Below are 14,831 nucleotides of genomic sequence, written 5' to 3' on the forward strand. Positions count from 1 at the left end.
AAAAACATAGCATTTTTAATGACCATTGCTATGTCATTTATAAAAATCGTAAACAGCAATGGCCCCAAGTTTGAGCCCTGAGGGACACCAGAAAATGTATTGAACATCTGTGACTGATAGACGCCATACGATACGTATTGTTGACGATTCCTAAAATAGCTCCCGAATAACTTCAGAAAACGATCGGACAATCCAATTAGTTGGAGTTTTTCCAACAGGATGTCGTGATCGACTCTGTCAAACGCTTTTGAGAAGTCATTGTAGGAACAGTCAACCTGATGGCCTCTATCTAGTGCTGACGACACATAATCTACAAATACCATCAGGTTAGTTTCCGTTGATCGGCCAACTCTAAATCCATGCTGCTCATTCATTATAAATGACTCAATTTTTGGATAAATCATGTTATGCATGATCATCTCAAGAACTTTTGCGGGTGCCGAGAGAACAGCCACCGGCCTGTAGTTCTCCACTGATGACTCAGCACCACTCTTATGGATTGGAGTAACCTTTGACATCTTCCACAAATCGGGAAAGATACCCGTCTCCATCACAAGATTAAATATATATGAAAGCGGGCCTTTGACAAAGTCAATACACCCCTTTAAAAAAAAATGTTGGGAGATTATCCGGCCCTAAAGATCGTGTGTTCTTTAGCTTTTTAATGAACCTAAACACAATAGCAACATCAATCGGAAGGATATCAATAGATTGGGCACCGCGTGATGGTTTTCTTGACGTTGAGGCAACATCCAGATTCGGACTACTACTCTGTAGGTAAGGTCGTATTCACGAGTCACGATAACATAACGTCGCCCCAAAAGCAAAAGGGCACTTGTGCATAAATTGAGTTTTGAGAAAAACGCCTTTTAAGTGTTTTTGGAGTGAAAAAAAATCGTGGAGAGGTTATTACTTAATATTTTGAAATGAAATTTGGAACACATGTGGCCTAATTATTCAAGATTGAAATTCAATTTAAATTTTTTTATAATTTGTCAATTTTTGATTTTTAAGAGGTTTTAGGTCACATGTTCCCTTTTTCCTATATGCATTTATGAATAGCTTTATCGCCATCTTTTTATTTACAAGCGTCCACTTTACGCTTATTGTGATCTTCCAAAATATTTATTTGGGCCTCTTTGTCCGCTGCCAATATGTTTTAAAATTTTTCACAAATTTCACAAATGCCCTTTTTCTGCAACGAAGTTATTTTTTTGTACAAAGGCCCTTACTCACTTTTAAATAATTACACTTATTACCTTTTTCCTATATTATTTTTGTAAACATTGCACATAGTTCCTAAAATCGTGTACATGTTACCTTTTTCCTATACATTAAACGATGATCGGTTTACAAATACAGAAGTAACCTTTATTTTCTTTGCTCAATTGTGAATTCATGGGTTTTGCTTCACAAATGCCGTTTTGCCCATACTGTAGAGAAAAAAAATTACGAAGAAAACTGCATTCATAACTCAAAACCGCCAAAATTACACATGTGCCCTTTTGCTTTCAGGGCGAAGTTATTATGTCCAATGCCTGAACAAAACCTACATCAAGCACTTAATGACAGAGGTATGAATTAGGCACGATGCAAAGAATAAGGGTTATTCCGGAAGAAAAATAGGTTTCACACAACATTCGTAGGTATCAAAATTCCCGGCACGGGTCCTGGCTTCCTCAAGTCATCGTTGTATATCATTATATAGCAGTGGTGGCGAACCTATGGCACGCGTTTGAAGAGAAAAAAATACCTATAATAATAAATGACAGTTCGCATTGTATAAAAATAGCAGGCAAATACTCTTCAAGAATAAGCAATACGTTTAATGTAAATATATAATTGCATAGGTCGATCTTAAGAAACAAAAACTTGGTGAAGCTAAGCTAGAAGTAGTAATTCTGGCAGACAGTTTCAAAACTGGTAGACCGAAATGAATGTCGTAATGGAAAAAAAGTGATAAAGCTATAGGTATATTTGCTATTTTCTGTGAGTGGTATCTAGAACATCGTCATTTTTTTTCAATAGAATTTTTATAAAATATTTTCCTCGACACGTCAGACAGTTGAAAAATAATATTAGGGAAATTTTGGCACGCGTACGCAAAAAGGTTCGCCATCCCTGTTATACAGAGTACTTTTGTCTCAATTATTCAAAATAATTGAAGTTATACCTACTGTGCGGCATCCTCTAATAATTTAATCGTTTTAATGAGCTCAGCAAATATCAAATTCAGCAGTTGGGCGTATCATAATTCACCGTGAGCTGTTGTATCGCAAACCAATGGCCTTATAGCATTAAGATCAAATGTATGTCTAAATAAAATACTTAAAATACGTAATAAAATTCACCGGAGAAAGACAGATGAAAATACATAGGTAAGTAAATTAGAAATACAATTATATCGTATATATAAAAAGTGCTCGTAAGTATTATGTAGTGTTTATCAAATATCCGATAATAATGACAGCGTTATAATCAGATATTATTTGATACCATATCAATATCAGATTAATCTACTTAATATTGAATCTAATACAATTGGAACATTACTGACTGAAATGCTCTACAAACAACTCGTTATTTTTATGTAAATCTGGTTTTAAATGTATAATATTTTTAAAAATTACGTGTTGACGTACAGGAGAACAATATCCTGCAATTTTAGTATTCTTTCTGAGACTAAACCGAGACTATGTGGTATACAGGTGTTTGTAATCTTTACACAGCGAAGCGAGATGCAAATCAATAATTTGAGAGCACTGGTTGAGAATAAAACAAAACAAAAACGTATGAGGAACCACTGGTATCAGTGACGTCCCGTGGAGGTAGGCAGATGGAGCGTCGCTTGGGGGCGGCAGTTACTCAAAGGGCGACAAATCGAGGAGAATCTTTTCACATATTATATAGGAATAACTACCTAAACTTAGTAATATCTAACGAAAATATTTTACCATTAAAAAAATCAGCTCACTGGAAAGTTGGATACAAAATGCATTAATTAACATAAAAGGTTTAACAGGACTGTAATTATTTGTCGGGTTCGCGATGTGTAAGAAGCCACTGTATTATACACATTAAAAAAATCCCACTTTTGGGGAAAAAATATTTGTAAATTTAATTTTGTAAGCAGTGGCGGCTCGACGACTTTCTAGGTAGTGGGGTTTAGCTGTTAATTATTAAATATACACACCTACCTATCTACTTTCTCATATTATACATTATGTACCAAGCTACGTATGATAATATGATTTTATTAATGAAGAAATGATAGGTCGTTACTGAATCACATCTAAAAAGCGTGCTTAAAAATAAACTGAAATTATAAAAATAATTATTATAGACTTACCATTATCAGTTTTGAACAACGACATACAGCGAGTATTTTCACTCACCTAGGGGTCATTTGATTCGCTCCCCAGTATGTGTATAGTAACGCTAATGCATTCACATCATTTGTAGATTTGTACCGCAGCGACGGGATGGGACTGAGTCAGCCAAAAATAGACGCCATAGCTTTCTTAATTTGTACATAGGTGTCACCATGATAGGGCCTATTTAATTTATTAATTATTTTAATACCGCGAAATAATCATTATGTCATTACATAATTTACAATAATTGCTTTATTTATTTGTATAATAATAATAAATATCTCTATAAAATTGAGACAGGTTTTGATGGAAAAAAATTAATGAAATAGTTCATTTAATCAAGTAATTCCTACGTAGATATATTATGACAATGATAAAAATATCGGTCGAGTATTTTTGCCATGATAACGATGTGGGGATGGTCCCTACGAACCCTTAAGGTAGAGCCGCCCCTGTTTGTAAGTGATATATATTTTTTTTAGTACCTACCTAATGCATCAATACAACACATTTCTTAGATATTGGAGTCATGAAAGGATGATAAAAATACTGTATAAAAATGGGGCCGCATGTTGGCGCTGCTTAGAGGCGGTATTTTGTCTAGGGACGTCACTGACTGGTATATCTGACAAATTAATGAATATTCTTATGGAAGAGAACAAAAAAATAATGACTGTCAGTTTTATACAGTATAAAAAATTACACCCAGTCACACAAAAGAAGGGCTCTAAAATTACTAAAACGAAATAATAATGATACGTGGGTAATGCTTTCAGAGATGCCTCTTATTGGAGTTCGAATTTCGAATAAAATGGAGACCAAAATAGCGGGCTTTTCATCGAATTTAATTAAACAGAGTGCTTGCTTTTTACAAAACATGCTCCGGCTCTTGTCTCTGGTATTATTTCTGTACACGTGGAAACATTGCGAGATTATGATCATCATCATTATTTATTGTTGAAATAATACGAAATTGATTCTAAATTTGAATAATTATTAACCAATATAAATCTAGTCTAGACTTTTTCGAATCAAAACAATCAGAATATAAATTCTGATTTGGCACGGCAACACATGAAATGAATGAAATGTCAAATTGAAGTCGAATTTAATCATACACATAATTATACACCATCTAATCTAGGGAATCCAATCCCGAGCCAAAATTCTGATCCCGGGATTTCGTTATTACAATTTGACAATCCCGAGATCCCGGGACTGGTCATGGCATTTTTCCATAGCTAATATATATTTTTATTATTTACAAATAACATTGATAAAATCGGTCAAAAATAAAGCTAGTATAATTTATACTATTTAAGACATTTTTATTGTTGATATTGTGTACGTTCAATTTTGAAAATACATAAGTTTAATGGAGTAAATAATATTGTAATATAAAATAAATAATAATGAGAATTTAATACGAGATTGCTGTTTCTGATAGTAAAGACTTGGGTTTAAAAAATTTTAAATTTAAAAAAAAATTAAAGGAATGGGTTGGCGAGATTTAAAATAGTAAAGCAAATCGTGGTGTATGGCCTTTCTGGTTCGTAAATCTAATTAGTCAGCCAAATATGAAACTGCCGTAAAACGTATGAGATCATGGTGGAATTACTTTGTTAAAAGTGCGAAGCATTGTTTTTTTCCAATCTTTCTCATTTCTATTAATTTATGTGAAAAAATAAAACGAATCGGCAACTTACATATGGGTATAAATCAAACTTCATTCAAACTCAGTTTATTTCTAATTTAGTTATTTGTTATTAAAAGTATTTTTTCTGTTATATTTTCGTTTTTATTTTATTTTCCATAAAAATTGATTAAAAAAATCAATCCCGAAATCTTCGGGATTATGTTTACCAATCCCGGGATTCGGGATCGGAATCCCTAATCTAATCATATGATTAAAGATATTCAAGGCTTAATTTGGAAATATCTGCACATACTCGTATCGACACCTCCTACGTATACGGCCGGAACTGTAAAATGGTACTTTTCAGTAGTACGATTTTAATAAGTTTCCATGCACAACGTTAATTTTTAATGCTGAAATCGTAATTTTTTAGTTAATTTAAATATTTTATTGATTGAATTTTTGTTTTTTTCAATTATCATTGTTCCATTATCTTTAAAATTATTTAATAAAAGGCAATACAGTCAAAATAGACAAAAGGCAGTTACGGCTTATTACCTACGAGGTGTCGATATAATAATTATGTATGTAGTTCACTAATTGGATGAATTAAAAATTTTAGTGTGAAGTTTTCTTCACATAAACCTGCAATGCAGTCATTGTAACTTACTTAATCATTAGACCAGAGGTCCTTTTTGCTTAAATCTCATACACTTAGGCTACACCTAAATAGAAAAAGGTACTTCTTCGGTTGTTCTTGGAGTTGGAAATATTTTTACCGAATGCAGAAAAATTACAAGTCATGAACACCTGCATCACACAATATGACGCGTGGATTATAAATAAGTAACAATAAAGAATTTGTCAAACTTTACTTTTATTCGTTAATCGCACCCAACTTATAGCTCGGTCGCGCATAGAAAATCGTCTCGATTGGGATATGATCATAAATCAAAACAAATGTTGCAACTCAACCGCGCCCACAGATGAGACTATGCCGGGAAAATGACCTTACGCGGCTAGCCAAAACGAAGGGAAAACAGTACGCCAACACGTGTGCTGATGCGCCATTTAGCTATTCTACCCGCGCCCTTGAGTGAAAATGTTACAAACGAAAAGCAGACTTTTTTCTACCAAAAATGTCGCACAGACACTGTGTGCGACTGAACATTAAGTTACATGTGTTTTGCGAATGACAACAAAACCACATCGACAAATTCAACGCTTTTCAATCGAGACGAGCTTATAAGTCGCCTAGAGTCACTCACATTTTGCAATTTTGTCATTTTTCAGTTCGATATACCAAATGATTCTAAAGGCATATATAAAGAAAAATAGTTAGATATCAAAAGTTACTTTAAATCATGTATAAATAGTTGACAAAGTTGACTGTTGGTGTCATAACTCACATTTTTCAATGATTAATGTGAGTTCTGTCACCAAGGACTTTTTAATCAATCAGGGAGCTTTATTTCTCATAGTATGCTGTGTGTCTACAGCCTTAAGAATAGGTATTATATATATTTAAAAAAAAATGTAAATCGACTCACTCAATTTAAGGGAGTTCAATACCTTTCTTCTAATTAAAAAAAACATTGCTCTGGTAATTTTTTGCGATTATCTCAAAACTTGAATCTCATATGTAATTGATTTTTGTGTGTCCTGCATAATTTTCTATAATGTTATTCATATTGCGTCAATGTAATCAATTTTAATTAATACTGAACAAATTGAACGAAGAATTAAAATAATACATCCACCATATTCAGCCAGACACCTGGTCCGATTACGGCGGTAATATTATGAAGGCGCATCACGTGCGTTCAAATATACCATTATCTACGTCCGTAGCGGTTTCACGTCGGTACACTCAGTCCACCTGGTGATTGGATGCAAAGCGCTACGCCCGTAGAGGTGCTACGATCAAGCTACGTAGATGACTAAAAGCTTCTCGTCGATAGTGACCCGCTAAAAATCAGCAAAAATATCAAATTCATATTCAAAACGCATGCGTACCTACTGGATATAATTAATATAAAAAATAAATACCTACCTAGATAATATAATTTAATGACACGGGCACAATAAAATTATTGTTCTTTTTCTGGAAGGGTATAAGATAATATGTAATTGCTTTTTTACTATAAATGAAACACTTAAAAATGTAAATTATTATATCGTCACGGTTCTGGCAGAAGACACTAATTCGAAAAAATGACATATTGAGTTAGTTATACCAAAATGTTCCTTATTTCAAACATTACCGTCTGGAAACCTTCTTAATAAATAAACAGTCTTTATTTTAAAGTCACCCTTTTTACGATTACTTAATAAACTCACATGATAGACCATTTCAAACATTTTAACAACTTCAAAGTCAAATTACTCAAAACTAGTAATCTCCAGTAAAGTTAGTGTGTTCTGCCAGAACAGAGACGATATGACATTGCATGATTCATATTCTATCGCCGCATGGGGCACTACGCAATGTAACAATTTAGGTGCTGAATATTGAATGAATATAAGTGCACCTGTGACTGAGTTGAGTAGCAAATCATTACCTCAAGCGATTGTAAATTCTGCAAACTTGTTTTCAACATTCAGTAAATAAGGTTTCGACACTCTGACCTCATGTCAGGCTGTCAGACCTCGTCTCAGGTTACATGACGACGTGTCCTATGTAATTGCAGCGCAGTTAACTAGTGTTTTTACAATACAAAAGTATTCATATTAACCTAATTATTAAGCGGTGTCAGGATCTCTCCAAAATTTAGTTGTAACGTACTTGCACTTGCGAATAATTTAATAAACTATTCTTTTTATTCAACGTTTAATTCACAAAATTTAAAAAATGTAACATTCATTAAACATACATAATTTGAAAACACTTTTGAGAAATATATCACCACTAAAAAAATCTTTTTTCCAACTGGGTGCCGTATTTTTTTCGAAAAGATTTTTTCTAGTGGTTATTTATAAGTGTTTTCAAATTACGTATAGTCTATAAAAGAGTGTTATATTCATAAATTTTGAGAATATTATTCGTTGAAAAAAAATATTAATTTATTAAATTATTAGCAAATGCAAGTACGTTATAACTAAAATTTGGAGAGATCCTGCACTGATTAGACATTGGGTTTTTAGTATTTAAAGGAAGACGAGTCATGCTAAAACATTAAAAATTAAAACAACATATATATACACCGTGTCCATGGGATATACCTACTCCAATGTTGGGTATACGATTCTTATATGATTTCATACAAAGCATTTACACGTGTAAATCCTGTTACTTGCAAAACAGCTTCTGTTCTCGTACTCTTATGTCAGTTCTGTTGGTTTTACCGTCAGCACCTAAATTATTTCGAATAATAACCATAGTAACCATAATAAACAAACGATATAGGTGGATACCTGTGGAGACTAACCATATATATACGTCTGTTATCTATGATACTAACCGATGTAGTGACTGCCTGTCGAGTCATGATGGTGGGTAACTACACTACACTCAGTAATCCGCCGCTCGATTATGCGACAACTACTATAATCCGCCGTTATTTTTACTAGTTACAAGCACAAAATCTATCGCCGGTATTCGATTGTCAAATTCAGTAGTCCACCGTGTACAAGTATACAACGCAGGTGAGACAGGTTTATTTTGAAAACTTCTTCGTAAAACGTAAGTTCATCGCGAAGAAAGAAATGTACCAGGGAGGAAAGTGCCCAAGGACCGCAAAACAATTATTCCGTGCTCCAATGCAACCGGGACACACAAACTGAAGCTTTTGGTTATAGGGAAAGCCAGTAATCCTAAGCCAATCAAGAATATCTGCCTCACCGAACAACTGGTTGTGTCAAGTGATTTAGTGTGTATTATTTAGTTAATACACTTAGTTTATAAAAAAATGTGAGAATAATTTAGTAAAACACTTGATTTTGATTATAAATAAAACCGTAATTTGCTAGTACAAATTTCTCAAAAAAACTACTTTTACAAAGTACCTACCTGTTATAATTTTTACCATATTTTGTATGTATGCACTATATAACTCGCCGCTTTCACTAATTGGACACTTGTCTGGTTTTTGGGGTGGCGAATTACTGAGAGAGTACTGTACTTTGTTTTATTGTTATTAATTATTGGAAGAAGTAGACATTATATATAAATATATTCGTGAAATACAGGAAATGTGTTGTTTATCAGATAAATTAATATAGAACATTGCGGCGTAAATAATTCAGGAAAATGTACATATTAGCATTATTTAGTTCATTGATTAACCACAGCGATAATGACACACAATAATTAATTACTTTCCCCGTAATTGTACAAGTTCACTGGAATGCCGACATTGTAACAGATTATTGCAGAACGATAAAGGTCACTCGACATTTTATATTATAGATAGATATACTTATATCAGTGGTGAGTGGTAGAGGTAGGCTGTTAACTCATTTAGTGCTAACACCGCGACTGGCGCGTTTGGAGCAGTTGGCCACTAGATATAATTAACGTGTTATTTAAACGTGGTAATTAAAAGGTAACTAAAAGGTTAGCAGTGATTGTGTTGATGTGAAAGTTGGACTCTAGTTCCGAAATCTCAAAACTCTTGCATTTTAATCGCGGAATTTAGGGTTTAATAAGTCAAGGATTCCGGAATTACAAACCGTAGTTTCAATAGCGTGTTTAGATCAAATTTACGTGTTATTTTTTGTAATGTTTTCCTGGATTCAGAGTAAGGAAATTGGCTAATGACCATCAATCGTCAAATATATGTACATAATAAGCTCCGGTTTGCTATTGTTTTATTATCTCACTGTAGAACTGCTCACTGCAGAGAATATTATAATTTAAATTTAATAACAGTTTATATAGATATGTACCTACTAAAGTGCATATTTCACAATTGGAAAAGGTTTATATCTTACTAGGAATATAGGTACACACCCACAACTAAAGGGGCTATGCAATGCTCACATTTTGGCAGGGGCGCCGGGATTGAAAATTAAATTAATTGCCATATAAAAATATTTTCCCAGATCGCCACGAATTACAAACACCAATCACGGTCCATTACCCTAATGGCAATAGAGTCTGAAATATTAAATTCATTAGATTTTGATTAAACAATTAATTACAATTAGTGTTTTTTAGAAGAAAAACCTCTTAAGCCGCATATGTAATAATAATATACTAATATAGTATACATATATAGGTAAGTATATCGAGTTCCGAATCTGTGGTTAAATCTCAGGTTGTTTCATGTTTATTTTTTAACCGTCACGTGTGTTTGGATTTTGGGCATTATTATTTGTGCTATTGTCGACAAATAATTGAATACGTGTATTAATTAAGGTGCTAAGTACCAAAATAATAAAAACTGACATTTTTATAGAAAAATGTTCTACATACCAACGCCAATAACTTCAACTATAGTCTAAGTGCCTCAAGCAAGTCAAAAAAATACAGCAAAATAATTAAACCTGTCGACGTTGTAAGTCCGTTGGCGTGTTTTATTTATAATGTTGTAAGTATCACTGTAGTGATCAACGGCATTCAATATAAAATAGCTGACGATGGTGTGTTGACACTTGCGAGTTCTTAATACTTAAAATTATAGAAGCTGCCGTGATTGCTTCACACTGTAAAACTACATTTTTCAAAAGGTCTGCTTCATGAAATTTTACTGCAATGACTTGGTATTTTGTAACTACAGGCAATACTACTTTTTGGTACTTAGAGCCTTATTTAATACACGTATTCAATTGTCCACACATTTCGTGCGTCCATTGTCAATTTTATTTCAAACGCAAAAAAATAAGTAGGCATTTGTTTATTTTAGTTTTATCATATCGAAGAAAGTATTAATTTCCTGTTCGTATCTCGTAATAAGTCTTGTCTAGCTTATTGTGTGTTATCAATTTTATCATCATACATTTTACCTATACAATTAAATACTCACATCAAGATATAAATGTACACATAATATTATATTATACTATATAAAATGTAATAATAAAACATTATCATCGTTATGATAAAAGCATATTCTTATAATATGTACTTATACTAAATATTATATATACTTAGTATTATTTGAACCTAGCCTAACGTCATATTGTAATTAAAAAATGCCGCAGGATTGAAGGAAAATTCGAAAAATTAATAACATCAATTTTATTGGTAAATATGGTAAATTATTAGCATACTTAGTAGGTGTAGTATCCCTAACATGGCCCCACAAGCCCCCCCGTCTGACAGGGCTCTAACTTGGGGGCCCGGGCTCAAGAGGGGCCCGGAGAGGCGAGTCAACCAGATAAGTGAGATAAATACATATCACAAATTTGCTTTAATAGTAAAGAAAAGTCGCCTGCTTCCTTCAATAATGTTATTAATGTTATTATTTTAAATTATGTGGTTGTACGATAAAAATTTTAATTGTGTGTCGATACTCGACAACTCCATGATTCAAATGAATGTATTAAAATAAGCAAAAAAAACATTAAATATACCTACACATTAATTTTACCGCGTACACCATTTGCAAAACGCTACTGTAGAGCGTCACACCGCCTTTATCCTTAGCGATAGGTAGGGGGGCCCGCCATAGATCCTAGCCTGGGAGGTCGGTTCAGGATGTGGGGGTCATGATCCCTAATGTACCAAACCCAAAACGAAGGAGACAACTTATTAGTATTTGAGAGATAACTATTGCGTAAAATGTTTGGATCCACTCTGGAAACTGGTACCTACTTATAGAATAAACATTAACCATTACCCAGGGCTTTAAACCGTTATTTTTTTTCGTTCAGAAAAAAATAACGGTTTTTCCGGTTTAATTATTTACATATTGTATTAAAAATAATTTTCCATCATAATGTATCAACATTTTATGGTAGCTGTATGATAGTTCGGTGTCACGCTCCGAAGCCAACGGTTATGCTGCATCACACGGCCGCAACCATATTTTTTTTAGAATACTACGACAACTGAAGTGGGGAGTAAGATCATTTTAACGCGCGTGTTTGAACGTGTACCGAACCGAAAAAAACCGATATTTTTTCCCGGTTCAATTTTGGTTTTGTTCCGTAAAAAAAACGGTTTTCCGGTTTTCGGTTCAATTCCGGTTCGAAGGTCTGCTACAATCTATATTTGAATAAGAAACAGTTAATTGCTAAATTCCGTTAGACATAGGTAGTTAACGTTAATAATATAATGCAATATTAGACGACAAGGCACCAAAGATCCTAACCAGCAGTGCTATTCTGACATATCACTTAACCCCAAAATCGATAACAAAGTGATACATATGATAAGCCGTATTCAGGTAGTAATTAATTAACCCGGGAAATTAACTGCCAGGCGTGATATTTTTTAACACGGCCGCCCATATTCGCGTTGACCGCTGAGCTGTTAAATGTCGGTGAGAAACACAGTTTTAACACGTATTACTTGATTCTAATCGGATACATTTGGAATCAAGTAAGACGCAGTGCGGTGTGTTAACAATTATTGTAGATAACCACCATGTTTATTGTAATTTAATTAATTTTATGCTTTTTGCCGAGACTAACAAAATTGACAGTTAACTGCATTAAAATGTTAAGTATGTATGTATATAACTTTGGAGACACTGTTGGTCGCCTACAAAACAAATATTTATAATTAGGCTATTAATGGCACAAAATATAGGTGGATTGATAAAAAAATGTCCACTAAAATTATTTTTTTAATTTAGGTATAAAAATAAAGCCCATAAACTAAAATATGGATGGACTTACCTTACTAATATTATTAATCTATGTATTATTTATTTCCCTTAAAAAATTTATTATCAATCTCGCAGAAAAGAACTATAATACTCAACGTCAAAAACACAATAAAATAATGTAGATGGCATATTCGTATCGTACAGCAAACAAAAATATTTACATACCCAGTTAAATAAAAATAAAGCCAGATAGGTAGGTAAATAAATAGATTAAGAATATTCACACAAAATAAACCTCTAAATTCGACACAAATTTTCTTTGTCAACCATTGCACTGGTGTTAAAATTATTTATTAACAGCACTGTTTTGTATACTTCACAAATAATATAAATAGTGTTTACTGCAGTTGTCACATTTTCGAATTGTTCGCGGATCGATACGCGCGACGATTTTGTAAAAGAAACAGTCTACGAATAACGATGTGACATTGGCGTTTGACAATTCACCACAATAATGACGCGAGTGCGCGCAAAATAGTGTTTTATCTTATCGAGGCTAATGTGGCAACATTGCCACCTGACAGCTAAGAATCGACTGGGCCGTTTTGAAAATGGAACGTCGGAGGTTGTTTTGTGCGGGGCGAAGTGGCGCGTCGTGTGAAAAGCGCTACGACAGCTGGCTGGGTGGAAAATGTGCGCACGCAACGGAATATCCGTCGACGTAGGCGGACAGTTCCCATTATTCCCCTAAATAACACATAATTATTACAATGCAAACACGCTGCGGAGCAAAGACGCCCCGCGTGGGCAGGTAGGTCATGCGATACTTGGGGGCGGCACATTTTAAAGGGCGGCAAATAGGAACAATAAAAAAAATGTCAATATTAAAGCTTGTAAGGTTAACGAGATTTTTTCTAACAAAGTCTGCCTTCTCTAAACATCAGAAGATGTGAATGTAAAATTTTAAAACATTTGTAATTGTATCTGTAAAACCAAATTCCGTCTATTCGACACTTGCATTCTGACGGTACTGCTTTACGGTAGCGTGTTACGGCACCTTACGGAGCCTCGAGCACATATATTATGTGTGGTGAATACTGAGTGTACGTATAACTCTAAGAGTAACAAGGAGATAATAGAGCGGGCCAAGCAACCTCTCATCGCGCTGAGAGTGAAGAGGCGAGGTCGATCTAACTCAGTTACGTGCTGCGAATGCCAGAAGAGAACAACCTGGTGCTAGCTTGTTTTTCAAACCAACCGGAGTTTGGCATCCTGTAAGGAGCTACGGGATGCTGGCATGACCTGGGAAGAATTGTGAACGACAAGGCACCGTGTGGTGTCTATGCAACATCCAAGGGGCGGACATGGTCAAAGAAAAATAATTACAACAAAACCAATTAAATCAATTTACTTCACATTCCCAACATCTTCAGAGTCTGTGTAGGTATATATTGTATGTTATTATTATATTATATTAATTAATTAAATTATTCAACGATTGTAAATAATACAGTGTCTCAGTGGAATAAATCAGTGGAAAGCGCGGATGTAAAGGGGAAATAAAAGAAGGCGCACACAGATTGCAAAAAATGCGATGACACGCCTTACCACTATATGGAAGGATCGGGGAATTTCGATTGCCACAAAAATTATGCTTGTGCAAACATTAGATATTCATATACGGAGTCGAGTCGTGGACCCTGAAGGCAAGAGAACGGAAGGCAATTGATGCCTTTGAGATGTGGTGTTGGCGCTGAATGCTTCGCATTTCTTGGACGGAGCACAGGATGAAGCAGTCAATCATTCAGAGACTGAAGATAAAGGAACGGCTCTCGACGATATGTCTGAGAAGATTTCTGCAGTTTTTTGGACATATTGTCAGGCGCGGACCGGAAAACCTGGAGAGACTGGTAGTTTTGGGTAGCCTCCAGGGAAGGCGAAGCAGAGGAAGAGCGTCTGTGCGATGGAGCGACCAAGTGAAAGAGCTGACTGGGGGCACCATCCATTCTGCACTGAGAGAAGCGGAAGATCGAGAAGGATGGAAAGTCTTGGTCGCTCAAAGGATGGCGAAATTTAAATGTGGTCACGATCCTCAGCCATGAGTGC

General features: G+C 34.4%; 2 protein-coding genes across 4 annotated transcripts in view; both read right to left on the reverse strand.

Annotated features, from left to right (window-relative positions):
• Nucleotides 1–14,831, reverse strand: part of LOC147074235 (uncharacterized) — a 93,800-nt gene that overhangs the window by 62,620 nt on the left and 16,349 nt on the right. The window contains exon 1 of one of the 3 annotated variants that reach the window (XM_085944050.1): nucleotides 13,101–13,327. The exons of 1 other annotated variant lie outside the window; for it this stretch is intronic. The gene's annotated coding sequence lies outside the window, so the exon portion shown is untranslated. Of the gene's footprint in view, nucleotides 1–13,020; nucleotides 13,328–14,831 lie in introns of those variants that run through there. One more of the 3 variants, XM_085944049.1, reaches the window with a different exon arrangement.
• Nucleotides 1–14,831, reverse strand: part of LOC147074236 (uncharacterized) — a 626,724-nt gene that overhangs the window by 17,812 nt on the left and 594,081 nt on the right. The window lies entirely within an intron of this gene.

The sequence above is a fragment of the Rhyacophila brunnea genome, unplaced genomic scaffold (assembly GCF_057557595.1).
Source record: "Rhyacophila brunnea isolate RB1 unplaced genomic scaffold, BYU_Rbru_1.0 scaffold_16, whole genome shotgun sequence".
NCBI classification, from domain to species: domain Eukaryota; kingdom Metazoa; phylum Arthropoda; class Insecta; order Trichoptera; family Rhyacophilidae; genus Rhyacophila; species Rhyacophila brunnea.